Here is a 27,150-nt window from a genome sequence, read left to right on the forward strand (position 1 = left end):
ATATGTTCAGTGAACTTTTTTATTATTTCATAATGTCTTTTGAATTACAGTCATTTATAATTATAAAGAAGGAATCTTAAATAATTAGTCTGTATTGTGCTTGGTAAACTGTCCCATGACATAAAAAAAAAGTATCTGTAATTGGTATCGGCGAGTATTTGAAAACAAGTATCGGTATGTGTACTCAGTCATAAAAAAATGGTATCGGTGCAACCCTAGTTAATAGGTATAATGTATGTGGCCGCGGGGTCCGGGAGGGGCGGTTTAGGGGTTCATATATTTATTATAGTTGCGGCGGGGTCCGGGAGCTGCGGTTTAGGGGTTAATACGTTTATTATAGTTGCGGACGGGTCCGGGAGCGGCGGTTTAGGGGGTAATAAGTTTATTTGGGTGCGGGGGGCTCCGGGAGCGGCGGTTTAGGGGGTATAACAGTATAGTATAGTGTGGGTGCTTAGTGACAGGCTAGCAAGAAAGCTGTAAAGAAGCCGATGAGCAGCGAGATCGATGACTGTCAGTTAACAACATTCCGCTGCTCATCGCTCCGTACTTGGTGCGCGGCTTCTTGACAGCTTTCTTGATAACTTTGGCAAACGTATTCAGGTCCGCGGCGGCGATGTTAGGTGAGCTTAGGCGAGCGTATTGGGGCCGGCGAATGCAGGTAAATACGGAGATTGATAACTAGAGGCCTATGCATTCTTTAGATATTAAGATGTTATCTTGGAATGTTTTTTTTTTCTTGTTGCTATTTCCTCTGCTCGGAGAGTTTCTGAACTCTCTGCTTTACAGTGTGATTCCCCTTATCTTATATTTCACTCTGATAAGGTGGTTCTGCGTACTAAGTTTGGTTTCCTGCCCAAAGAATATTAATCAGGAAATCGTTGTACCTTCTTTGTGTCCTAATCCTTCTTCTCACAAAGAACGCTTGTTGCAGAATCTGGATGTTGTGCGAGCGCTAAAATTTTATTTGCAGGCAACTAAGGACTTTTGTGAGTCTTCTGCATTGTTTGTTTGCTTTTCTGGGAAACTCAAGGGTCAGAAAGCAAAGGGCTACTTCGCTTTCCTTTTGACTGAAAAGCGTTATTCGCTTGGCATATGAGACTGCTGAACAGCAACCTTCTTCCTGGGCCTTCAAAAATTAAGCTTCTGTTGAACAGATTTGCAAGACTGCAACTTGGTCATCTTTGCACACTTTTTCCAAATTCTATAAATTCGATACTTTTGCCTCGGCTGAGGCTTCTTTTGGGAGAAAGGTTCTTCATGCAGTGGTGCCTTCTGTTTTGGTTCCTGTCTTGTCCCTCCCTTATCATCTGTGTCCTCTGGCTTGGGTATTGGTTCCCAACAGAAATTGATGATGATCCGCAGACTCACCGTGTCATTAGAAAAAAAAAATAATTTTATGCTTACCTGTTAAATTTATTTCTTGACACAGTGAGTCCACGGCCTGCCCTGTATTCAGACAGTTTCTTTTTATATAAACCTCAGGCACCTCTGCACCTTGTGTTACTTCCTTTCTCTCCTTTCCCTTTGGTCGAATTACTGGGGGATTGTGGGCAGGGGAGTGATATTTAACAGCTTTGCTGTGGTGCTCTTTGCCTCCTCCTGCTGGCCAGGAGTGATATTCCCAACAGTAATTGATGATGATCCGTGGACTCACCGTGTCAAGAAAGAAAGAAATTTATCAGGCAAGCATAAATTTCTTTTTTTTTCTAACACTCTCTCCCCATTGATGTCTATAGGGCAAAGCATGCACGAGCACGTCAAAGCAGCCCTTGGATTTTGTACGGTATGGAGCTTAATGCCACCATATCGCACACACAAGGAGGCTTTTCAGTAACTCGTAATGGCAGCGAAATGGAGAGTGAAATAACACAACTTTTTTGGCGTTAGTTTCGCACCCTGTTTAGTCTACTAAATTACTGTCTACTCTAGCAGATGTGCACCTTTGTAAGGTAAAGACAGTGTCTGTGTTCTCAGCTGCTGTTTGCTGGTTCATGATGTTATGAATGGCTAGAGAAAGCGGATTACCTGCATATGCTTAAAATATAGCAAGACACAAGACACATCCATATGTCATTCAATATTGGTTAGGTTGGAAACAAGGAAGTCTTTGCAACTTGCTACTTAAAAAAGCCAAGGACAAGAGTTTATGTGCAAAAAATATTTGGCTAGATTACAAGTGGAGTGCAAAATATAGCTTTCGCAAGGGCAATATTTGCGCTCCCCTTAGTAGCACGCAAGTGTGCGCTGGTATTACAAGTTAGGTGCAATGCAAATGCCTATGCTTCCATAGGCTCCAATGGGAGCCTTGTTCTTTTGCCATGAGACATGGCATGAGAGCCTAGCGCAGCGTAAGGGTAAGTCGCACTGTGATGGGCAGCAAATTTAAATATATATGTATATGAGTATATACACATATTAACACAAATATTTATGTTTATAAGCATATACATATATATTTACTGGGAACACACAGTTCCCCATAGACCACAATGTAAAGTTTTGGGGGTTTTTTCGAACACCCCACACGCGCCAAATTTAACCCCTAAATCTGATCTCTTGTTAATTTTCGGAGCGCTAATTGCTACCGCGAGCTTGCGGAAGCAATAACCAGCCACTTGTAATTGCTGGTTATTTATCACAAGCCCATAAACTGGCGAATTCAGCCGTTTACGGGCGCGCAATAAATTAGCGATGCACTTAATTTAACCCATTGTGTCCTATTCTGCCTCCACAAGGTCTGAGTATATTTATTTATTTACTAGCTATGGGTAAGAAGATCATAGCAATTTTTAGTTTAGCTTATGCAACTTTACTAAGGACATACAACAGTCTAAGCTCTTAAAATATACAGTATATCACTAACAAAAAGACTATATTTAAAGGATTTTCTACTTTAACACAGATAAGTCAGTAACGATGATCGAACTACTTAAAATCTGGCTTGCAAGGGGGAACTTGAGGATTAGATCTGAGAAACACTGATTTATACTGAAGTTGCTTGTGGCTTTGTTTAGTCCAAATTTCTGAATTTAATTTATTTAGCAAGTGATGTGCTTTCACAAGGTCATGTTGCGGTGACCCATTTATGTCAGTAAAAAAAACGCACATTAAATAAGGTAGAAAGGTGAGAAGAAACTTATTAGGAGGCCTTATGTATAACGTTAGCCTACAGTCTTGCTTGTTCTAGGTTGTCCTCTGAGAGCACACGTGAGATAGAGACAGTGAGACCGTGCAGATAATATACGATATGCAGAGAAAAAAGTGTCTAAGATGTCTGTGCCAATGGGCACTAGAGATGTAAATTTGGTCCTGTGGATCGTTAAGGATTTTGATATAAAATGTTTAGTTATGTATAGAGAAAAATAAAAAATATATTTCCAGTATTTATTTTGCTCCTTTTCATGTAGTTTGGCCCTACAAATTGAGCAATTTCTAATTCTCGGAATTGTTGATGCAATCTGTTGACATTGCAAGGCTAACCCTGCTACATATCCAATCCTAATTGGCTTTATCAGATAACAAGTGCAAAACAATGTACTTTATACTAACTTTATGACAGTGGCTGCTAGCCTTGTTGTCTGTGGACTAAATCCCAGATTGGCTCTTCGAAATAAGGCAATTGGTGGGTGGAGTTTGGCCATTGAAAAATAATTTCAGTAAAAAGGATGTTAATTTGTTTAAAAAACATTAACATTCTATAGCAACACAACAGAAATGTCTTGTAATTACAAGGTGTTTACTCATGGGCGTCCAGGGGGAGGCAAGAGGGAGCATTTCCCACCCCCTGAATTTTCCTCCCCACCTGGAGTAAAACTGCAGAAAAAAAGACAGTGGAATATCTGTTTTTATGTCTATTCATTCTTAAAGTATAGTTCAGTGTTAGAGGAAGAAGCACAGTATTCTGGGAGTTACAAAGCATTCTGGAATTTTTAGTTCACCCCATGCTTCTCAGTATTGTGTAACTGCATGCATTATTTCCCTCCCTCTCTTGAACTGGTGATCCTATGAAGGAACATGAGATTGTTCATGTGTGAAAAAAACAAGCCTCTCTTAAGCAGCCAGCACTGGGGAAAGGGAGATAAGTTCTGTTACAGCTACACAAAATATGTAGGGTTTTTTTTCTTTTTCTTTCCTTGCACCCTTGTGGCACTGTATATTTTTTACTAGTTACACAATCAGGAGCAGCAGCATTCAGCAATGCTGATTGACACAAATGAACAAGCAAAGTATTGCTAAATCCTGCTGCTACCTGTATAACTGCTAATAATCTGTGTGTACAAAGTAGTAGAAGAATGGCAGGCAGCTTGCAATTGGAAGGGAAAGGAAACAGGGCTTACAGTGAGCTAGGTCTGACTAGTATGGCTCCCCTTGAATCCCCTATTCTGTGTGTGCATTATCATTTAAAGGGATATTAAACACTAAATAAATGCTAGAATGATGCATTCAAATAAAGATTAGTCTGAGTATAACATGTAGATGATTTTTTTTAAAGTTTCATTCAAAATAAGTGTAAAGTTTTAGTGTCTATAAAACAATGAGAGCTGCCATGTTGTAATTTAGGTTACCTTCTCTGCAATGGTACAATTATAAATAAGTCACTAGAGTGTGCAGCCAATGGGGCATATGTATCAAGCTCCGAATGGAGCTTGAGCTTGATGCCCCGTGTTTCTGGCGAGCCTACAGGCTCGCCAGAAACAGCAGTTATGAAGCAGCGGTCACAAAGACCGCTGCTCCATAACCTGTCCGCCTGCTCTGAGCAGGCGGACAGACATCGCCGGAAATCAACCCGATCGAGTACGATCGGGTTGATTGACACCACCCTGCTGGCGGCCCATTGGCCGCGAGTCTGCAGGGGGCGGCGTTGCACCAGCAGCTCTTGTGAGCTGCTGGTGCAATGCTGAATACGGCGAGCGTATTGCTCGCCGTATTCAGCGAGGTCTGTCGAACCTGATCCGCACTGTCGGATCAGGTCCGACAGACCTTGATAACTAGAGCCCATAGGCTGTGTGGAATATAACAGTGTTCTGCACTTCCATTTCTAACAGGAACTGAAAAGTTAAACATTTCAGAATAGAATTACAGAAAAAGGGGACAAAATAAATAATAATAAATAATAAAAGTATAATGAATATCTGGCCTATTAAGAGTCCTGAGGACTGGAGAAACACTGATGTAAATCATGAATGTCTAATTATGACTTTACTGTCCCTTTAAATAATAACAGTCTGCAGGCAACAAGTGGCAGGCAGTATGGTACAAAGCCATTCCCCAGGACCCTTTTTAAGACCTCACTTGCACACTGCTGCATATGATGCCGAGTATAAAATGATAGGAAAACAGGTTAATGTGTCTATATGTGGCTTATTTTGGCAGATTACATGTTTTCAAGACCTATGAGCATGGACTAAACTTTATTTTTATTTATGTGTAATACTTAAACAATTGTAAGTAAGGATATGTGTTTGTGCTCACAGGATTCTTTAATAATAATAATAATAATAATAATAATAAAAAAATATATTTATGTGTATATAGATATAAATATACAGTATCTCACAATAGTGAGTGCACCCCTCACATTTTTATAAATAATAATCTTTTCATGTGACAACATTGAAGAAATGACACTTTGCTACAATGTAAAGTAGTGAGTGTACAGCCTGTATAACAGTGTAAATTTGCTGTCCCCTCAAAATAACTCAACACACAGCCATTAATGTCTAAACTGTTAGCAAAAAAAAGTGAGTACACCCCTAAGTGGAAATGTCCAAATTGGGCCAAAATTGACAATATTTTGTGTGGCCCCCATTATTTTCCAGCACTGCCTTAACCTTCTTGGGCATGGAGTTCACCAGAGCTTCACAGGTTGCCACTGGAGTCCTCTTCCACTCCTCCATGACAACATCGCGGAGTTGGTGGATGTTAGAGACCTTGTGCTCCCCTATCTTCCATTTTAAGATGACCCACAGATGCTCAATAGGGTTTAGGTTTGAAGACATGCTTGGCCAGTCCATCACCTTTCCCCTCAGATTCTCTAGCAAGGCAGGGTTGTCTTGGAGGTGTGTTTGGGGTCATTATCAAGTTGGAATACTGCCCTGCGGCCCAGTCTCCGAAGGGAGGGGATCATGCTCTGCTTCAGTATGTCACAGTACATGTTGGCATTCATGGTTCCCTCAATGAACTGTAGCTCCCCAGTGCCGGCAGCACCCATGCAGGCCCAGACCATGACACTCCCACCTCCATGCTTGACTGTAGTACTCCTCACCTGATTGTCGCCACACAAGCTTGACACCATCTGAAACAAATAAGTTTATCTTGATCTCATCGGACTACAGGACATGGTTCCAGTAATCTATGTCCTTAGTCTGCTTGTCTTCAGCAAACTGTTTGCGTGCATTCTTGTGCATCATCTTTAGGGACGACAGACATGCAGACCAATTTGATGCAAGTTTGCGGTGTATGGTCTGAGCACTGACAGGTTGACCCCCCACACCTTCAACTGCTGCAGCAATGCTGACAGCATTTATACGTTAATATACGTTTCCCAAAGACAACCTCTGGATTTGACGCTGAGCACGTGCACTCAACTTCTTTGGTCGATCATGTTCTGAGTGCAGCCTGTCCTGTGAAACCACTGTATGGTCTTGCCCACCGTGCTGCAGCTCAGTTTCAGGGTCTTGGTGATCTTCTTATAGCCTAGGCCATCTTTATGTAGAGCAACAATTGTTTTTTTCAGATCCTCAGAGAGTTCTTTGCCATGAGGTACCATGTTGAACTTCCAGTGACCAGTATGAGAGAGTGTGAGAGCGATAACACCAAATTTAACACACCTGCTCCCCATTCACACCTGAGACCTTGTAACAATAATGAGTCACATGACACCGGGGAGGGAAAATGGATAATTGGGCCCAATTTGGACATTTCCACTTAGGGATGTACTCACTTTTGTTGCCAACGGTTTAGACATTAATGGCTGTGTGTTGAGTTATTTTGAGTGGACTGCAAATTTACACTGTTATACAGGCTATACACTCACTACTTTACATTGCAGCAAAGTGTCATTTCTTCAGTGTTGTCACATCAAAAGATATAATAAAATATTTACAAAAATGTGTGGGGTGTACTCACTTTTGTGAGATACTGTATATATATATATATATATATATATATATATATATATATATATATATAGAGAGAGAGAGAGAGAGAGAGAGAGAGAGAGAGAGAGAGAGAAGAGAGAGAGAGAAGAGAGAGAGAGTATATATATTTATTATGAAGGTAAATCATGCAAATATTGTCAAAACGTAGCTCCAAGCCAACCTAACAATATTTCCTGCTGCACAAATTAACTTCCATTTTTCTTTCAGCTTGTGTGTTTCATTGTGTGCCAGACTCAGTATGTGTGAGTGACAGTGTGTGTCAGTATGTATGTTTCATTGTGTGTCAGTATGTATGTTTCATTGTGTGTCAGTATGTGTGAGTGACAGTGTGTGTGTCAGTATGTATGTTTCATTGTGTGTCAGTTTGTGTGAGTGACAGTGTGTGTGTGTCAGTATGTATGTTTCATTGTGTGTCAGTATGTGTGAGTGACAGTGTATGTGTCAGTATGTATGTTTCATTGTGTGTCAGTTTGTGTGAGTGTCAGTGTGTGTGTGTCAGTATGTATGTTTCATTGTGTCAGTTTGTGTGAGTGACAGTGTGTCTGAGTCAGTATGTATGTTTCATTATGTATCAGTTTGTGTGAGTGACAGTGTGTGTGTCAGTATGTGTGAATGGCAGTGTGTATGTGTCAGTATGTCAAGGTGCTAAGGTATCTTTGTGTGTTAGTCTGAATGTGTCGGTGCCAATGTATCTGAGTGCATAAAAGAAGGGTATGAAAGTGTATTAAAATTTAGCATGTAGTAACTTCAAAATGTATAGTGTAAACTAGGACTAGTATTCTAGGGTAATTTTCAACCCCTGATTTATTTATATATATAATATTTAAAATTTTTGGCCCCTCCTGGAAAAATTTCTGTGGACACCCATGTGTTTACTTTCCCTTTTTGAAAAATGTATCAAGTGATTTATCAACAAAAATCCCTATAGACTTTAATGGAATTTTTTTTTTTCCAGAAAACCTTTGAATATTTTTTTTTATACAGGATTTTGTTACCTCCCAACATTTCAAAATTCAAAAGAGGGACAGACACCCCCCCCCCCCCACACACTCCCACGGCAAACATTTTAAATGTGGTGGGACCAACATAATATGAATACAATTCTAAATAAAGTAATATCTTTTAATACTCTTAGGCAGCAAATGAAACACAAGCTCAAACCACTGGTATAGCTATATGAGCTCTGTATTCAATTAGCCTTTGCAGAGACAGTGCTATATATTTTTTATCTTAATTGCACATTTAATAATAGATTCTTTAAAACTGCACTCTGCATTCCCTATTAATATTCTACATTCTGGCCTTTAAAGTCAGCAAAAATGCACAGTAACACATTATATAGCATACACTTACACATGCAGATACACACACACTACATAGCATACACTTACACATGCAGATACACACACACTACATAGCATACACTTACACATGCAGATACACACACACTACATATCATACACTACATATCATACACTTATACAGGCAGATACACACACTACTTAGCATACACTTACACATGCAGATACACACACACACTACATAGCATACACTTATACATGCAGATACACACATACCACATAGCTTACACTTATGCATGCAGATACACACACACACTACATAGTATACACTTACACATGCAGATACACACACACACTACATAGCATACACTTGCACAAGCAGATACACTACATAGCATACACTTATAAATGTAGATACACGCACACTACATAGTATACACTTACACATGCAGATACACACACACTACATAGTATACACTTATACATGCAGATACACACACTACATAGCATACACTTATACATGCAGATACACACTTATACATACAGATACACACACTACATAGCTTACATTTATACATGCAGACACACATACACACACTACATAGCATACACTTATACATGCAGATACACACACACACGCACTTATACATACAGATAGACACACACGCTACATTATATATTGGTATCTGTAATTCATTGTATGGGGTCCTGGGGTTGGCAAGCACATTAGCTGGCAGTCTGAGACTGCCACTGTTCGTTACCCTCGTGTTAGCACTGCTCATCATATAAAACTGAAGGCATGCTAGTATTATCAACAGGGGTTAGACGTCATCACTACCTGAGGTTAGAGGTCACCATTACCTGATGTCAGAGGGCATACAGCCTTCTTACTCCTGCTTAACCCACACACCATTCCTTTTCCACAGGGAATCTAACAGGTATATGACCCTGGGAGAGAAAATTCTGAGTTTGGGCCCAATAGAATTATATATATATATATATATATATATATATATATATATATTATTTATTTATTTATTTATTTATTTTTTAATGCATGGGGCAATGCGGGACAGATGGCTAGCAACCCGGGACAGCAGGATATATTTCCACTTCTGGGAATTAGAAAATACTAAATTTTCAGAACTAAATGACCTTCAAAAGAGGGACAGACACCCCCCCCCCCCCACACACTCCCACGGCAAACATTTTAAATGTGGTGGGACCAACATAATATGAATACAATTCTAAATAAAGTAATATCTTTTAATACTCTTAGGCAGCAAATGAAACACAAGCTCAAACCACTGGTATAGCTATATGAGCTCTGTATTCAATTAGCCTTTGCAGAGACAGTGCTATATATTTTTTATCTTAATTGCACATTTAATAATAGATTCTTTAAAACTGCACTCTGCATTCCCTATTAATATTCTACATTCTGGCCTTTAAAGTCAGCAAAAATGCACAGTAACACATTATATAGCATACACTTACACATGCAGATACACACACACTACATAGCATACACTTACACATGCAGATACACACACACTACATAGCATACACTTACACATGCAGATACACACACACTACATATCATACACTACATATCATACACTTATACAGGCAGATACACACACTACTTAGCATACACTTACACATGCAGATACACACACACACTACATAGCATACACTTATACATGCAGATACACACATACCCCATAGCTTACACTTATGCATGCAGATACACACACACACTACATAGTATACACTTACACATGCAGATACACACACACACTACATAGCATACACTTGCACAAGCAGATACACTACATAGCATACACTTATACATGCAGATACACACACTACATAGCATACACTTATACATGCAGATACACACTTATACATACAGATACACACACTACATAGCTTACATTTATACATGCAGACACACATACACACACTACATAGCATACACTTATACATGCAGATACACACACACACGCACTTATACATACAGATAGACACACACGCTACATTATATATTGGTATCTGTAATTCATTGTATGGGGTCCTGGGGTTGGCAAGCACATTAGCTGGCAGTCTGAGGCTGCCACTGTTCGTTACCCTCGTGTTAGCACTGCTCATCATATAAAACTGAAGGCATGCTAGTATTATCAACAGGGGTTAGACGTCATCACTACCTGAGGTTAGAGGTCACCATTACCTGATGTCAGAGGGCATACAGCCTTCTTACTCCTGCTTAACCCACACACCATTCCTTTTCCACAGGGAATCTAACAGGTATATGACCCTGGGAGAGAAAATTCTGAGTTTGGGCCCAATAGAATTATATATATATATATATATATATATTATTTATTTATTTATTTATTTTTTAATGCATGGGGCAATGCGGGACAGATGGCTAGCAACCCGGGACAGCAGGATATATTTCCACTTCTGGGAATTAGAAAATACTAAATTTTCAGAACTAAATGACCTGAAAAGAGGGTAAATAAATAATGAAAATATATTGCACCAGTGGCGTCACTAGGGTTGGTGTCCCCCGGTGTGGTAAGTTATGGTGTCACCCCCCCCCCCCCAGAAAGCAGACACACATACAAACACTCAGACACACTTAAAACATACTCAGATGCACACACAAACACTCGGAAACACACTCAGACACACACACAAAAACACACACACAAAAACACTGAGACACACACACACAAAAACTCAGACACACACATACAAAATATGTAAACTGCACTGCATTAATTATAAAGCTCATGCCTAGAGCTGCTCCCTGGCTCAGCAGAGCATCAAATGAAAGATAAACAGAGCACTCTAAAAATAAATCACTAAAGAAAAGTTTTAGGTGCAAACTATGAAAATTCTGCTCTCTGACTCTGTTCCAAGTCTGTCAGTGCACAGCCCCGGGCCTCGTGCCTACCGCTTCTTATGGCCAATCACCTCTGCACTCTGCCCACCCCCAGACCCCCGCCCGCCCTCCTACCTGTTCAGTGTGCACTTAGTGTACCGTAACCGTAATGGTCTGGTGGGCATCATACATGGCTCCTTCACTTTAAAGACAGTGTCAAACAGTCATGCGGTCAGGTGCCAGGCATCCCCTCATGATTTGCCAGTTCCCGTTTAGAGAGACATCACAGCAGTGAGTGACTCCACTGCTCCACATATCACTGAGCAGTGAGCACAGATAGGCAGGCAGGTTTAGGCTAGCAGCGCAACTTTGCAAGCCTCACGGCATGCCCACAACATTCATAGCGAAATTGGGCAGGGGAGAAGCAAAGTACAAACAAGCAAAAGCAGCCGGGAAAACTATTTGTTGAAATTGCAGCACTGGCTCAAGGGGCCAAAAAATTGTGTGTCTACATCTTCCCCAGGCCCACCAATGTTCACAAATGCCAGCCCCTCTAATAAAAAAAAATCTATGCATCTCAACATTGTATTTCTTTGAATTTCAATAAAATTAAAAAAAAAAAAAAAAAATATTTTGGTGTCACCCCCTGGTGGGTGTCACCCGGGTGCGGCCCGCCCCCCCGCCCCCCCCTAGTGACGCCACTGTATTGCACAGTTGTTTTTTAAATACATAAATACAAATATCACTGTGTTTACTGTTGCTTTAAGTTTAAACATGAAAATAATTTTTCTTTCTTGCATCTAAAGGAGAGCATTTTAAAATGTATCACATACAGTTGTATGCAAAAGTTTAGGCAACCCTGACAATTTCCATGATTTTCATGTATCAATATTTGGTTGTTTGAATCAGCAATTTCATTTTGATCTATCAAATATCTGAAGAACACAGTAATATTTCAGTAGTGAAATGAGGTTTATTGGATTAACAGAAAATGTGCAATATGCATCAAAACGAAATTAGACAGGTGCATAAATTTGGGCAGCACAACAGAAATATTGCATCAATATTTAGTAGAGCCTCCATTAGCAGAAATAACAGCCTCTAGACGCTTCCTATAGCCTGTAATGAGTGTCTGGATTCTGTATGAATGTATTTTGGACCATTCCTCCTTGCAAAACGTCTCCAGTTCAGTTAGGTTTGATGGTTGCCGAGCATGGACAGCCCGCTTCAAATCACCCCACAGATTTTCAATGATATTCAGGTCTGGGGACTGGGATGGCCATTCCAGAACATTGCACTTGTTCCTCTGCATAAATGCCAGAGTAGATTTTGAGCAGTGTTTTGGGTCGTTGTCTTGTTGAAATATCCAGCCCCGGCGTAACTTCAACTTTGTGACTGATTCCTCTATATTATTCTCAAGTATCTGCTGAAATTGAGTGGAATCCATGCGACCCTCAACTTTAACAAGTTACCCAGTACCGGCACTGGTGGCCACACAGCCCCACAGCATGATGGAACATCCACAACATTTTACTGTGGGTAGCAAGTGTTTGTCTTGGAATGCTGTGTTCTTTTGCCACCATGCATAACGCCCCTTGTTATGACCAAATAACTCAATATTTGTTTCATCAGTCTACAGCACCTTCTTCCAAAATGAAGCTGGCTTGTCCAAATGTGCATTTGCATAGCTCAAGCGACTCTGTTTGTGGCGTGTGTGCAGAAAAGGCTTCTTCCGCATCACTCTCCCATACAGCTTCTCCTTGTGCAAAGTGCACTGAATTGTTGAAAGATCCACAGTGACTTCATCTGCAGCAAGATGATGTTGTAGGTCTTTGGAGGTGGTTTGTGGGCTGTTTTTGACCGTTCTCACCATCCTTTGCCTTTGCCTCTCTGATATTTTACTTGGCCTGCCACTTCTGGCCTTAACAAGAACTGTGCCTGTGGTCTTCCATTTCCTCACTATGTTCCTCACAGTCGACACTGACAGCTTAAATCTCTGTGATAGCTTTTTGTAGCCTTTCACTAAACCATAATGTTGAACAATGTTTGTTTTCAGGTCATTTGAGAGTTGTTTTGAGGCCCCCATGTTGCCACTCTTCAGAGGAGAGTCAAAGAGAACAACAACTTGCAATTGGCCACCTTAAATACCTTTTCTCAGGATTGGATGCACCTGTCTTCAAAGTTCAAGGCTTTGGGGGATATTTATCAAAGCCTCAACTATGCTGCATTCGCCGGCACCAATACGCTCGCCTAACATCGCCTAACATCCCGGCTGCGGACCTGAATACGCTCTCCATATTTATTAAAAAAGCCATGCACCAAGTACAGGGCGATGAGCATCGGACTGTTGTTAACTAGCAGTCATCGATCTCGCTGCTATTCAGCTTTTTACCAACTTTATTTATACCCTGTCACTAAACGCCACCACTATAATAAAATGTTTAACCCCTATCCGCCACTCCCAGACCCGCCGCAACTGTAATAAAGTTATTAATCCCTATCCTGCCGCTTCCGGACCCCGCCGCAACTGTAATAAAGTTATTAACCCCTATCCTGCCGGTCCCGGACCCCGCCGTCACTAAATGAATATATTAACCCCTATCCCGCCGCTCCCAGACCTCGCCACCACCTAAATAAACGTATTAAATCCACTTACAGCCAATAGGATGAGAGCTGCTCAAATCCTATTGGCTGATTGGAACAGCCAATACGATTTTAGCAGCTCTAATCCTATTGGCTGATTGGAATCTTTCAGCCAATAGGAATACAAGGGACGCCATCTTGGATGACGTCACTTGCATTCAAGTTCCAGTTTACGGCGGCGACCGTATTGAAGAGGAGCTCTGCGCTGGATGTCTTCAGGATGGACCTGCTCTGCGCCGAATGGATGAAGATAGAAGATGCTGTTTGGATGAAGACTTCGCCGGCTGGATGAAGATGGAAGAGGCCGTCCGAATCAAGACTTCTTGCCGCCCAGATGAAGACTTCTTGCTGGCTGGATAGATCCTTCAAGCGGAACTTCACAAACTGTAAGTGGATCGTCGGAGGTTAGTGTTAGGTTTATTTAAGGGTTTTTTGGGTGAATTTTATTTTTAGAGTAGGGTCTGGGCAGGTTAAAGGCCCTTTTAAGGTAGTTAATTGTAGGCTAGGGTTTTTTTTTTTTTTTTTTTTGATAGGGCTATTAGATTAGATTGTTTTTATTTTTGATACTGTGGTTTGTTTATTTTTGTAACTTAGTGTTTGTTTGTTTTTGTAACTTAGTCATTTGTAATAGTAGATTTAAATAATTTGAGTAGGGTTAGGGTTTTTTAATATGTAATATAGTTAATTTAATTGCTAGTTTAATGTAATTTTAGTATAATAGTTAGGGTAGGTTAATTAATGGTTTAATAAAGTTTATTTTAATTCTAAAGGTAAGTTTTAATTTATTATAAGATAGGGATGTTAGGTTTAGGGGTTAATAGCTTAATTTAGTTTATGGCGATGTGGGGGGGCTGGCGGTTTAGGGGTTAATAGGTTTAGTTAATGGTAGTGATGTGGGAGGCCAGAGGTTTAGGGGTTAATACATTTATTTAGGTGGCGGAGGGGTCCGGGAGTGGCGGAATAGGGGTAATAAATTTATTTAGTGGCGGCGGGGTCTGGGAGCGGTGGAATAGGGGTTAATAGATTTATTTAGTTGCGGCGGGGTCCGGGAGCGGTGGGATAGGGGTTAATAACATTATGTAGGTGGCGGTGATGTTGGGGCGGCAGATTAGGGGTGTTTAGACTTGGGGCTTATGTTAGGGTGTTAGGTGTTAACGTTACTTGTTTTCTACCATATAAATCAATAGGATACCTGGCAGCATCGAACAAAAGCTTTCTCTGCTTTCAGACGCCCATTGATTCCTATGGCATCCGCGGCCTCTAGGGTGGCAGATTGAAAACCAGGTACACTGGGCCGGAATAGCCGCGAGCGTACCGGTTAGCTATTTGATAGCTTTTAAAAAGTGTCAAATAGTGCCGAATGTGTATTCGGAACATCTGTAATGACGTAAGCATCGATCTGTGTCGGATTGAGACCAGCGGATCGTATGCTACATCACAGATTTCAACTTTTGCCGGTCTGTAGGCTTTGATAACTAGGTCGAATCAAGCTCGCCACAATTACGTTGCGGAATTCCAGCGTATTTGCGGTTGACGGCTTGATAAATATCCCCCTTAATGGGCTCACCAAACCAATTGTGTGTTCCAATTAATCAGCGCTAGGTAGTTACAGGTATTCAAATCAACAAAATCACAAGGGTGCCCAAATTTATGCACCTGTCTAATTTCGTTTTGATGCACATTGCACATTTTCTGTTAATCCAATAAACCTCATTTCACTACTGAAATATTACTGTGCCCTTCAGTTATTTGATAGATCAAAATGAAATTGCTGATCCAAACACCCAATTATTTATAAATGAAAATCCTGGAAATTGTCAGGGGTGCCTAAACTTTTGCATACTACTGTATATATATATATATATTCTTGTTCTGCTTTAAAAAACTTTCACCTAGATTACGAGTTTTGCATTAGAGGCTGTGCGGTGCTAATGAGCAGTTTATGCACACCGCTAACTTGCAGACAACGCTGGTATTACGGGTTTTTACAAACCCAGCATTAGCGCCAAAAAAGTGAGCGAAGAGCAAAATTTTGCTCCACATCTCACCTCAATACCAGCGGTAAGCAGGTAAAACGTGCTCGTGCACGATTTCCCCATAGGAATCAATGGAGGAGAGCCGGCTGAAAAAAAACCTAACACCTGCAAAAAAGCAGCCCCATTGATTCCTATGGGGAAATAAAAGTTATGTCTACACCTAACACCCTAACATGAACCCTGAGTCTAAACACCCCTAATCTTAAACTTATTAACCCCTAATCTGCCGCCCCCGACATCGCCGCCACCTGCATTATAATATTAACCCCTAATCTGCCGCTCCGGACACTGCCGCCACCTACATTATACTTATGAATCCCTAATCTGCTGCTCCCAACATCGCCGACACCTACATTTTATTTATTAACCCCTAATCTCCCGCCCCCTATGTCGCCGCAACCTACCTACATTTATTAACCCCTAATCTGCCGCCCCCAACGTCACTGCCACTATAATAAAGTTATTAACCCCTAAAATGAAATCTAACCCTAACTCTAACACCCCCCTAACTTAAATATAATTTAAATGAATGTAAATAAAATTACTATTATTACCTAAATAATTCCTATATAAAACTAAATACTTACCTATAAAATAAACCATAAGCTAGCTACAATATAACTAATAGTTACATTGTATCTAGCTTAGGGTTTATTTTTATTTTACAGGGAACTTTGTATTTAGTTTAACTAGGTACAATAGTTATTAAATAGTTATTAACTATTTAATAACTACCTAGTTAAAATAAAGACAAATTTACCTGTAAAATAAAATCTAACCTAAGTTACAATTACACCTAACACTACACTACAATTAAATTAATTACCAATTAATTACAATGAAATAAAATTATCTAAAGTACGAAAAAACAAACACTAAATTACAGAAAATTAAATAATTACAAGATTTTTAAACTAATTATACCTACTCTAATCCCCCTATCAAAATAAAAAAGCCCCCCAAAATAAAAAAAGCCCTACCCTACACTAAATTACAAATAGTTGCATGTAAAATAAAAATAAACCCTAAGCTAGCAACAATGTAACTATTAGTTATATTGTAGCTATCTTAGGGTTTATTTTACAGGTATTTACTTTTAAATAGGAATAATTTAGTTAATTGTAGTAATTTTATTTAGATTTATTGTAATTATATTTAAGTTAGGGGGGGTTAGGGTTAGACTTAGGTTTAGGGGTTAATATCTTTAATATAGTGTCGGCGACGTTAGGGGGCGGCAGATTAGGGGTTAATAAATGTAGGTAGGTGGCGCGATGTTAGGAACGACAGATTAGGGGTTAATAATATTTAACTAATGTTTGCGAGGCAGGAGTGCGGCGGTTTAGGGGTTAATATATTTATTATAATGGTGGCGATGTCCGGTTTGGCAGATTAGGGGTTAAAATATTTATTTTATTGTTTGCGATGCGGGGGGGGGGGCATCGGTTTAGGGGTTAATAGGTAGTTTATGGGTGTTAGTGTACTTTTTAGCACTTTAGTTAAGAGTTTTATGCTACGGCGTTGTAGTGTAAAACTCTTAACTACTGACTTTAAAATGCGGTACCAGTCTTGACAGGAGATGGTCTACCGCTCACTTTTGGTCAGACTCGTAATACCGGCGCTATGCAAGTCCCATTGAAAATATAGGATACGCAATTGACGTAAGTGGATTTGCGGTATTTCCGAGTCTAGCCAAAAAAGTGAGCGGTGAGCCTGTCATTTCAAGACTCGTAATACCAGCGGGTGTTAAAAAGCAGCATTGGGACCTCTTAATGCTGCTTTTTAACCCTAACGCAAGACTCGTAATCTAGCCGTATATTTTTCATTTAGTGTCTGGATAAGCATTTCCCTGTCAGCCAATACAACTGTTGGAGTTGTCTGTTTTAGTTGTGCACAATTAAACATTGTATTGAAAATAATTTAAAAAACTGGAGCACTGGGTAAATAAATGGGACCTAAAATTTAATATAACCAATTGCAAAATTATGCATTTAGAATAGAATAGAATTAGTGTCACTAGTAAATTACTGACTTTGGGGCATATTTATCAAACGCTGTATGGAGCTTGATGCCCCTTGTTTCCGGCGAGCCTTCAGGCTTGCCGGAAACAGAAGTTATGAAGCGGCTCCCAAACTTGTCCACCTGCTCCGAGGCGGCGGACAGAAATCAACCCAATCGGGTTGATTGACACCCGGCCGTGAATCTGCAGGGGGCGGCATTGCACCAGCAGTTTACAAGAACTGCTGGTGCAATGATAAATGCAGACAGCGTATGCTGTCGGCATTTATCGATGTGCCGCGACGTGCAGCGGACATGATACGCTACTTCGTATCATGTCTGCTCGCACCTTGGTAAATAAGCCCCTCTAACTAAAGAAGAAAGGGACTTGGGAATTATTTCAGATATTTTAAAATTTGGTAAACAATGCAGCAGTGCAGCCAGTAAAACCAGTAGAATACAGGCATACCTTGTTTGATTGCATTTTACTTTATTGCACTTTACAGATATTGCTCTTTTTTAAAAATTGAGGGTTTGCAGCAACCCTGTATCGAGCAAGTCTATCAGCACCATTTTCCAACATAAACACATAAATACACACCACCAGCAAAAAGATAATGTTTTTTTTTATCAGTAAAGTATTTTTTAATTAAGTATTACATTGTTTTTTAGACATGGTGCTATTGCACACTTAATAGACTACAGTATAGGGTAATGTATTAATATTTATGTCACAATCTTAAATTAGATGATAGCAGATTCAGAACAAATGTGAGGAAGCAGTTGGTGGTCAGCACAAGCACTGCGAAGGATTAGAAAATGTCTGGGACATGCATACTAATAAGTAAGTTTATACTGCATAGTTAAAGGGATTTAAAACTCAAATTATAATTTTTTTGTGTGTTATTCAGACAGAATATACCATTTTAAAAAAAGTTTCCAATTTACTTTTATTATCAAATTTGTTTTGTTCCCAAGATATTCTGTGTTGAAGAGATACCTAGGTAGGCATCTGGATCAGTACGTGGCAGGAAACAGTGCTGCCATCTAGTGCTCTTGCAAATGGATAACATTCTTGCAAAGCTGCTGCCACATAGTGCTCCAGAAATGGTCCAGCTCCTAAGCATACATCCCTGCTTTTCGACAAGAGAATGAAGAAAATTTGATTATAGAAGTAAATTGTTTAAAGGGGCATTCCGGTCAAAATTTAAATGCTCATAGATGAATTACATCTTTGTAACATATTTTCAATATACATGTACTGGCAAAAATGCTTCTAGTAAAAGTTATCACTGCTTTAGTATTAATATTTTGTCTCTGCACTTGCATCTGAAGCATAGCTAGATATTCTCAGTGCACCAGCATTTTAAATACTGCAGCTACTTAGAGCACCAGTGGGCTTGTATCATGTCAGCAATTAACAAATTGAGTCATTGCCAGATGGTACAAGCACCTTAGGCTCTCTGTGCAAGTGCTGTGTTTAAATTGCTTGTGCACTGTGCATACCTAACTGCACTATTGGAACAGCTATACCTTTATTACAAGCATTTTTGCTTATACATGTATATTACAAAATGCTTCTATTCAGAACTGAAATGCATCTATGTAGATTCCAATGTTGGCTGAAATGTCCCTTTAAAATCTCATGCTCTTTCTAAATCATTAAAAAAAAAAAGGTCAAAGGTGTCTGGCTGCAGACTGGAGCTCCCCTCTAGACAGGAAACATGTGACCGCAAAGTTTTTTTTTGCTTTTTTAAAAAAACAATTTAATCAACTTTAATGTGACAACCAATAGACACAATAATTCTGAAAACTAAACATTTTGCAGCTTTCTTGTTCTTAACCCTTTAAGGACACAGCTTTCAGTTTGCTCAATTGTTTTATGACGGAAAAATTCCGTCATATGTCCTTAAGAGGTTAATGTTCATTCGCAGTGGTTTATGCTTGATTGTCATTTTTTATGCTTGTGGGTGTGTCCCGGGTCATTATTTTCAATGCATGAGTGAGTGTTAAGCAGGTCAGAAGCACTCATCCAATCATATTTCTGTTTTGATTGACTGTACTATGCTCATGTATGAAAGCAAAGTCCCTGATTTCCAGAGAGAGTCCCTGGATTTTGTTGTAAGTCCCTGGAATTTTTTTGTCCCTGGGAATGTCCCCTCCAGGAGATTGGGAGGGCTGCATCTGAGCTGGGAAATCTGTGACACAAGTAAATGGGGAGGAGCTGCTAGTGAGGATTTGCGTGCTGGGTCTGGGCAGGGACTTGCTACACCTTCTCTAAGTGATCAGAGAATGTTTAAACTGCCACAAATCAGAAGAAAAACATTTGCAAACACCTCCTTCACTGTGCTAATTTGTTGTAAAAGAGGGGGGTTGCATGGCTACTACTGTATATAATTTATTGTTTGCATCTTTGCATTATTTAGTCTGACAGTAATCTTCATATTTTAGCACTCTGTATCGTCTGCAGCTTACTGATTTTGACATGAGTTTAAACATACACCACTTCCTACACACAGTGCAAAAATATGAAAATTGATGTCAGGCTAAATAATACAAAAATACATTTGCCCCCAACAGCTCACCCAGTCCGGTGCTGTGCATAATCACACAGTAAAATCAGCTGCACTGAGTATTTGCTGTGTCTCTCCTCCTGTGTATAGTAATTTGACATTTCTACATTCAGAGTGTCATAAGGGGTCAAGGATAACTTAGGAATTATTGCTGGCTATTAGGACATTGTCTCTAAGGTAGTTTTGTGTCACTTCAGTTCTGTGTGTCTTTAAACACTCAGCTGAGCCCTCAATAGTGTAATATATAGTGAAATGATAATATATAAGAGCTGGGCAGTTTAAAATAATTGATTAGCAGATGGTTTATGTTTCACTATAACTTTACTCTAATAGTGCAAGAATGCTTCTATTTTTATGGTCTTTTGGAAGAATTAATGACTGGTAAAAGTTTTGTAAATATATGTGCACATGTGTGTTTAAATTAGACACTTTAATGCATTTTTACTAGTGATGTTTACTGATACAAATTCTAAAGTAAAGGTAGTTTGTTTTCGCATATTGCTTTACTTCATGTGACATCTCTTCCTATGAAGTCTCTTACGGTGATGTCACTGAATATGAAAAATTACTACAAATGATAAAATTCAAAGTTGGCAGGATTGCGCTTTCTATGGTTGGGAGATGTCTATATTTGCAATACCGATTCTGTATAGGAAGCTTCACCTCAAATTTAAATGGTACACCCTAATATTTTTTGTATTGCTGTGATATTAACCCTTCACTGGCTAGACAGCTATATAAAATGCTTCTTCTTGTGCCCAACATTTGGTGTGTGTGTGTATATACTATATATATATATGTATATATATATACACACACACATATATATATATATATATATATATATACACTAGATTACAAGAGGCGTGGTATGTGTTTTTCACGATTGGAAAAACTCCGCTAATGTTAAGATCTCTGCGCTAGTCGGGTTACATTCATACGACAAATGTCAAAAAACGTATTTTGTGCCAGCAGTAACCCGAATAGTGCGGAAAAAAAACAACTTAATTTTCTGTGTGCGCGTACATGTATTTCCCCATAGAAATCAATGAAGTAAAAAAATTTGGGGAACAAACTAACACCCGAGGTCGTGCAAACTCCATTGCATTTTTACATTCCCCATAGATGTCAATGAAGAAAAAAAATGGTTAAAAAAAAAAAACACCCATCGCGCAAATAACACAGTATAGCATATTTACATTAGCAAATGGGAAAGATTTACAGTAAATACATGATTAAAATCTTTATTAAATTTGAATATTGAATAAATATGTTTTATCATATTTTCATCTACTTAATGGCAAAGGGCTATAATGCACATATATATATATATATATATATATATATATATATATATATATATATATATATATATATATATATATATATATATATGTGTACATATAAATTAATGTTTTTATATGTGTATATATGGCTGTAAATACATACTGTATATACACATATAAATACATTAATATATATATATACCCATATATAAACATATATATATATATATATATATATATATATATATATTTATACATACATATATATCTTTAGCCATGCATCTGTATGTGTCTCAATGTTAGTCTTTTGCCTGCCTTTTTACCTGAGATCTCCTATCTTTGAGCCCTTATAACTTTTTTGTGCAATATGTTTTTCAAATAATTTTTATTAGACAGTGTTAATATGAGTTTATTATGAGCGTAACTGTACTTTGTCATGTATTTTTGAAGTGTTTTGTGCAACTTTTTTATTTTGGAAAACAGTTAACCACAGCTCTGAGATTGTTGTAAGTAATTGAAGCGTAAATGGCGATTGTGCTAGCGTAAACGGGATTTCGCTCCACTTATAATTTCAGCGCAATGAAAATGGCTCCCAAAAAACATGATAACTCTAGCGCAAAACCGTTTGTGCCTCACTTGTAATCTGGCCCATAGTTTATTATTTAAATATAATTAACTCCGTCTGGAATTTTGTTGTTCACATATTATTTGTCTGCCTAATTTTGATGCTGTGTTGTAACTATAAACATATGTCCAGAATGTGCTCCAGAGACTGGTATTGTCGATATAATTTTTTTCGGGGGGGGGGGGGGGTAAGAGCTTAATGCTGTAATTTGTATAACCAGTTATGGATTAGGCCGGTGAGGTAGCTCAGTTGGTAAATTCCCTGACTAAAAATAGCCTGTTTAAAAGATCCAAGGTCACAGGTTCATCCTTCTGAGGTTGATAAAAATGAGTACCATTAAATTGGGGGGGTAATAACAACTATTACTATTCAGCTGCCGATTTGGTTAATTCCAAAAGAAAGCGCTTTGAGTCCCACTGGGAGAAAGGCGCTATATAAATACTACTTGTTATAAGTCTAAATTATACTATTACTATCAAATTGGTGTGTTTTGAGTTGGCAGAGCAGTTGCAGAGTAGGTCTTCAATACTCCGGTAATCTGCTTGCTTGCTCTGCTACAAAGTGTCCCTAAACATTTTACAAAAGTGCAATAATGGCAAAAGGGAGTCCCAATGGTGTGATTGTAAGCAGTGAATTGGAGCTTGGGTTTCCAATTAATTGTTTATCTGAAATCATGCCAGAAATGTATTTTCTGGGAATAAGTTAAGTCAAAGTAAATATAAAAAAGAAAAAAAATATGTGGCGGGTCCTAAAAGCGACTTTGAGTGGTCCATGAGCTCCAGAGGAGTATCTGATAATCTGCCCATTATTAGAACCTATTTATAGCATCCACACAAGAAAAGTCTTTCATCTCATGTAATATACTTGGAGGAATCGAGAGATACCAAATTTGCTGCCTATATGATTTTGGAGTAGCAGATTGGACATGCAGTGTCTACAGTGGTGGCAGTACAGAAGGACGAAACACTTCTGCCCCCCCCCCCATTTATCCTGATGAAGTAGCCACCTCTGGACCACAGATTGTGATCTTCCTAAACTGCAGTACATACAGCTAAGCTTAAAGGGACAGTTCACCCATTTAAATTGTTCCCAATGATCTATTTTACCTGCTGGAGTGTATTAAATTGTTTGCAAGTAGCTCCTTTATCCCTATTTTGGCCTTTGAAACAGCAGATTTAGCTTGTGGTTTCTCAACCTATACTGAAAGTTTTGATACTGTAGTCTCAGCTATTGAATAGCCCAAGTAAACACAGCCAGCAAAAGAAATTAAATTCACAGTGGGGTGCAGGATAGTTAAGTAATAAAATGATAATTTCCCATTGTTCTCTCTATGTATTGAGCTTTAGTTTTCCAGGCAAATATAAGATAAGGAAGCTAGTGTGTACTCAAAGTGATAACATAATGAGATCTGATATTACCTGTAGCTCAAACTATTGTTATAGGCTGTGATTTAAAAGCACAAAACCAGCTACTTCATATACACAAATAAACCTGAAAATGCAATTTCCCATACATTTTATACTCGGCAGCTGGTATAACAAGTCATTGAAAATACATTAATATGAAAACAATTTTACATTGTACTGTCCCTTTAATATCAATCTTCACAACTGAAGGATCTTGATCTCATAATTGACAGTACCAATGGCGACCATAAAAAGTAAAGAACTAACACAGCACTTAGATGAGATTTGGGAGAAAATACTTTTCATAAAATCACCAATTTTAGCAGAACAAGATCCTAAATTGATAGCAAAGGAGCAGACTTCTCTAATTTACAGTCTAATACTAGGAACAATGACTTCATACATACTAGTCAACATCATATAGCCTATGATGAATCAATGCCTAACCAATCTTATATTGTCTCCATGTATGGTGATCCACCAAACCAGAAGCTATGCAGATCAACATATACTTTTACGGATACACCTCAAGTCACTATGGCTGAATTCACTGATCTAGATGATAACTGAGTTATTACACAACCCATCCAGAGATTTATCGATACCAGGACATTCAACACACTGTCAACATCAGAGGAACACATAGAAAGGAGACACTATGAACAGGACACTCACTTAAAGCAAGTTCTTTGCAATATACAACATAAATTAACAGCACTTTTAGAGTTACAACTTCATTGCATTCCTGTTTCATGGTATAAAAGCCCTGTTTTCATCCATGTTCCTACATCGGAACAACGCTGGACTCTATCTACTGATCTGACTAAAGAACTTGATATACTCACTCTATGCATTGGTCCCGGGTCCTTGGATCTCTATCTTTATGGTACTTTTTATGGAACCCCTCTGTGATTTATAACTTTCTATATATGCGCGTGAAGCTTGGAGTGGGGTAATCTGACATAGATCACTTACATATATAAAGAGTTTAGAAATGACCTAATTATGGGCCAGATTACAAGTTACGTTTTTACGCAAGTGATAAGGCGTCTATTGCGGGTGTTTGCGCGCATCGGGTTTACATCTCGTATTACAAATTGAAAGTAAATGTGATCACTTGAGCGCAATTCAAGTTCATGCTCGCCGGGTAAGCGTGTCCTCAGAGCTCTGGTTAACTGTTTTGCAAAACAAAAAAGTGTTACAAAACACATTAAAAATACATTAGCATAGAGATATCATACATAAACATGTCTAAAGATGGATATGTATGTAAATATATTTGTCTGTATATGTGTACATATGTATTTATATGTGTATATATGTATTTACAGACATATGTAGACATATAAACACATAAATACATATAGAGGAAAGTTGTACAAATGGCACCACCTAGTGGGATAATTACTTGGCTGTATTGGTGAATATATAAAAATATACAGGGCCTAGAGGTGCTGTGCAATATATAAATGTATTTACACAAAATAACCAGAGGAAAAGAAAGAAGGGTATTCCACTGGTTGTGAAAGAATATTCTATTAGCACTCATGTAATCCCATTTGTATTAGAAAACTAGTGACATGTATATTTAGTGCTTGACATCACAGTGTTTCAAGAACATAAGATTAAAACCATAAATCTTTACTTATTATTTGCTAAAACATAGGTAATTTAAAAACAATAGTTCAGAGACTTATGAACCATTACAGTAGATTGTTGAGTTGCTGATTGTATATAATAATAAAGTGTATATCTACTGCTTGGCTTTGAGTCAGATTCAGTCATTATACAGTTAATTGGATTCCTATGTGACCACAGAGGAAGACAATTTCCATATATTAGTGATTGAAATTCTTATATTCTCTCTGTTATAAGATACATTGAAGAACCAACTAAATAAACAAAAGCGGTTGCTGCTATTAGATCATATAATAAAGTGGCAACAATGTATATATTTTTTAATTAGTAGTCCTTGATTGTATCAGCACATAAGCTGGGCAGCAATTGCTTTACTTAAGCAGACAAAACGCTAAAGAGTACAAGTGAAATTTCCCATTCTGATGTTCTGCACATAGCAGAATATGTTCTGTTTATAGGTAGATATTCCTAAATATATCTATGTATATATATATATATATATATATATATATATATATATATATATATATATATATATATATATATATATATATATATATATATATATATATATATATATATATATATATATATATATAGTACCAAAATACCATCAGATATATGTAGAAATATATAAATAAATAAAACATATGCTGCCATGTGAAGATCATTCATTGGAATGCCAATGATTCATATTTTCATGTCAGGTTAGCATACATGAGAATATGCGATGGTGTTTGTGCGTGAGTAGGGTGTTATTTATTTTTTTTACACTTTTTTTCCCCGTTGACTTCTATGAGGGAATATGCGAACCCGCATGCAATATTCTAACTTCGGCTTTTTGCGCTCGTCGGCTTAGCGTGCGAGTGAAAACAGTTTACTTTTAACTTATAATAATAATAAAAGAGCATATTTGACTAAGAGTCTTTTCTCCAGATTACCACTTTTCCAATCTTTAGATATATGGCACTCGCCCATATATTTAAAACTGTTATTACTATCATGATATTCTTTAAAATGGTTGTACAACAGGATATCCTCTCTAATCCTGTCTTTCAATTTTATCAAAGTCTGTCCAATTTATTGTAGCCCACAGCCACATTCAATTAAATAAATTACACCTTTATCATTACAACATATAAATCATTAACCTTAAATATCTTACTAGTGACCCTAGATTAAAAAGTATCAGTCTTCTTACTGTGTTTACATGTTTTACATTTGTAGCAAGGGAAAAAATCTTTTAATATATTCCCTCTAGGGTGTTTTGTAATTGAGGTGCCGTTTTATTTTGGTATAAAAAGCCGAACTTCTAGCACAGTTATCACTCTAGCGGGAGTGGTAATTAGTGCTCCACTTGAAATCTGGCCCTATAGGTTTGGTTTAATGTATTCCAGATTATTTTGGCAGGCTGTTTGAATTTCATTAGAGATTTTTAAATTAGTAATTTTTCTTGCACTTTTCAGGTTTTATATGTCTAATATGTTATACATCAGAGTACATTGATATACCACCTGGTTGTTTAATGGATATGTTTACTTCTATCCAGTTCATGCATTTATAGGCGTAATTATTTCTAGAGACTTATAACTATATT

Source organism: Bombina bombina, chromosome 1 (assembly GCF_027579735.1).
Source record: "Bombina bombina isolate aBomBom1 chromosome 1, aBomBom1.pri, whole genome shotgun sequence".
NCBI lineage: Eukaryota > Metazoa > Chordata > Amphibia > Anura > Bombinatoridae > Bombina > Bombina bombina.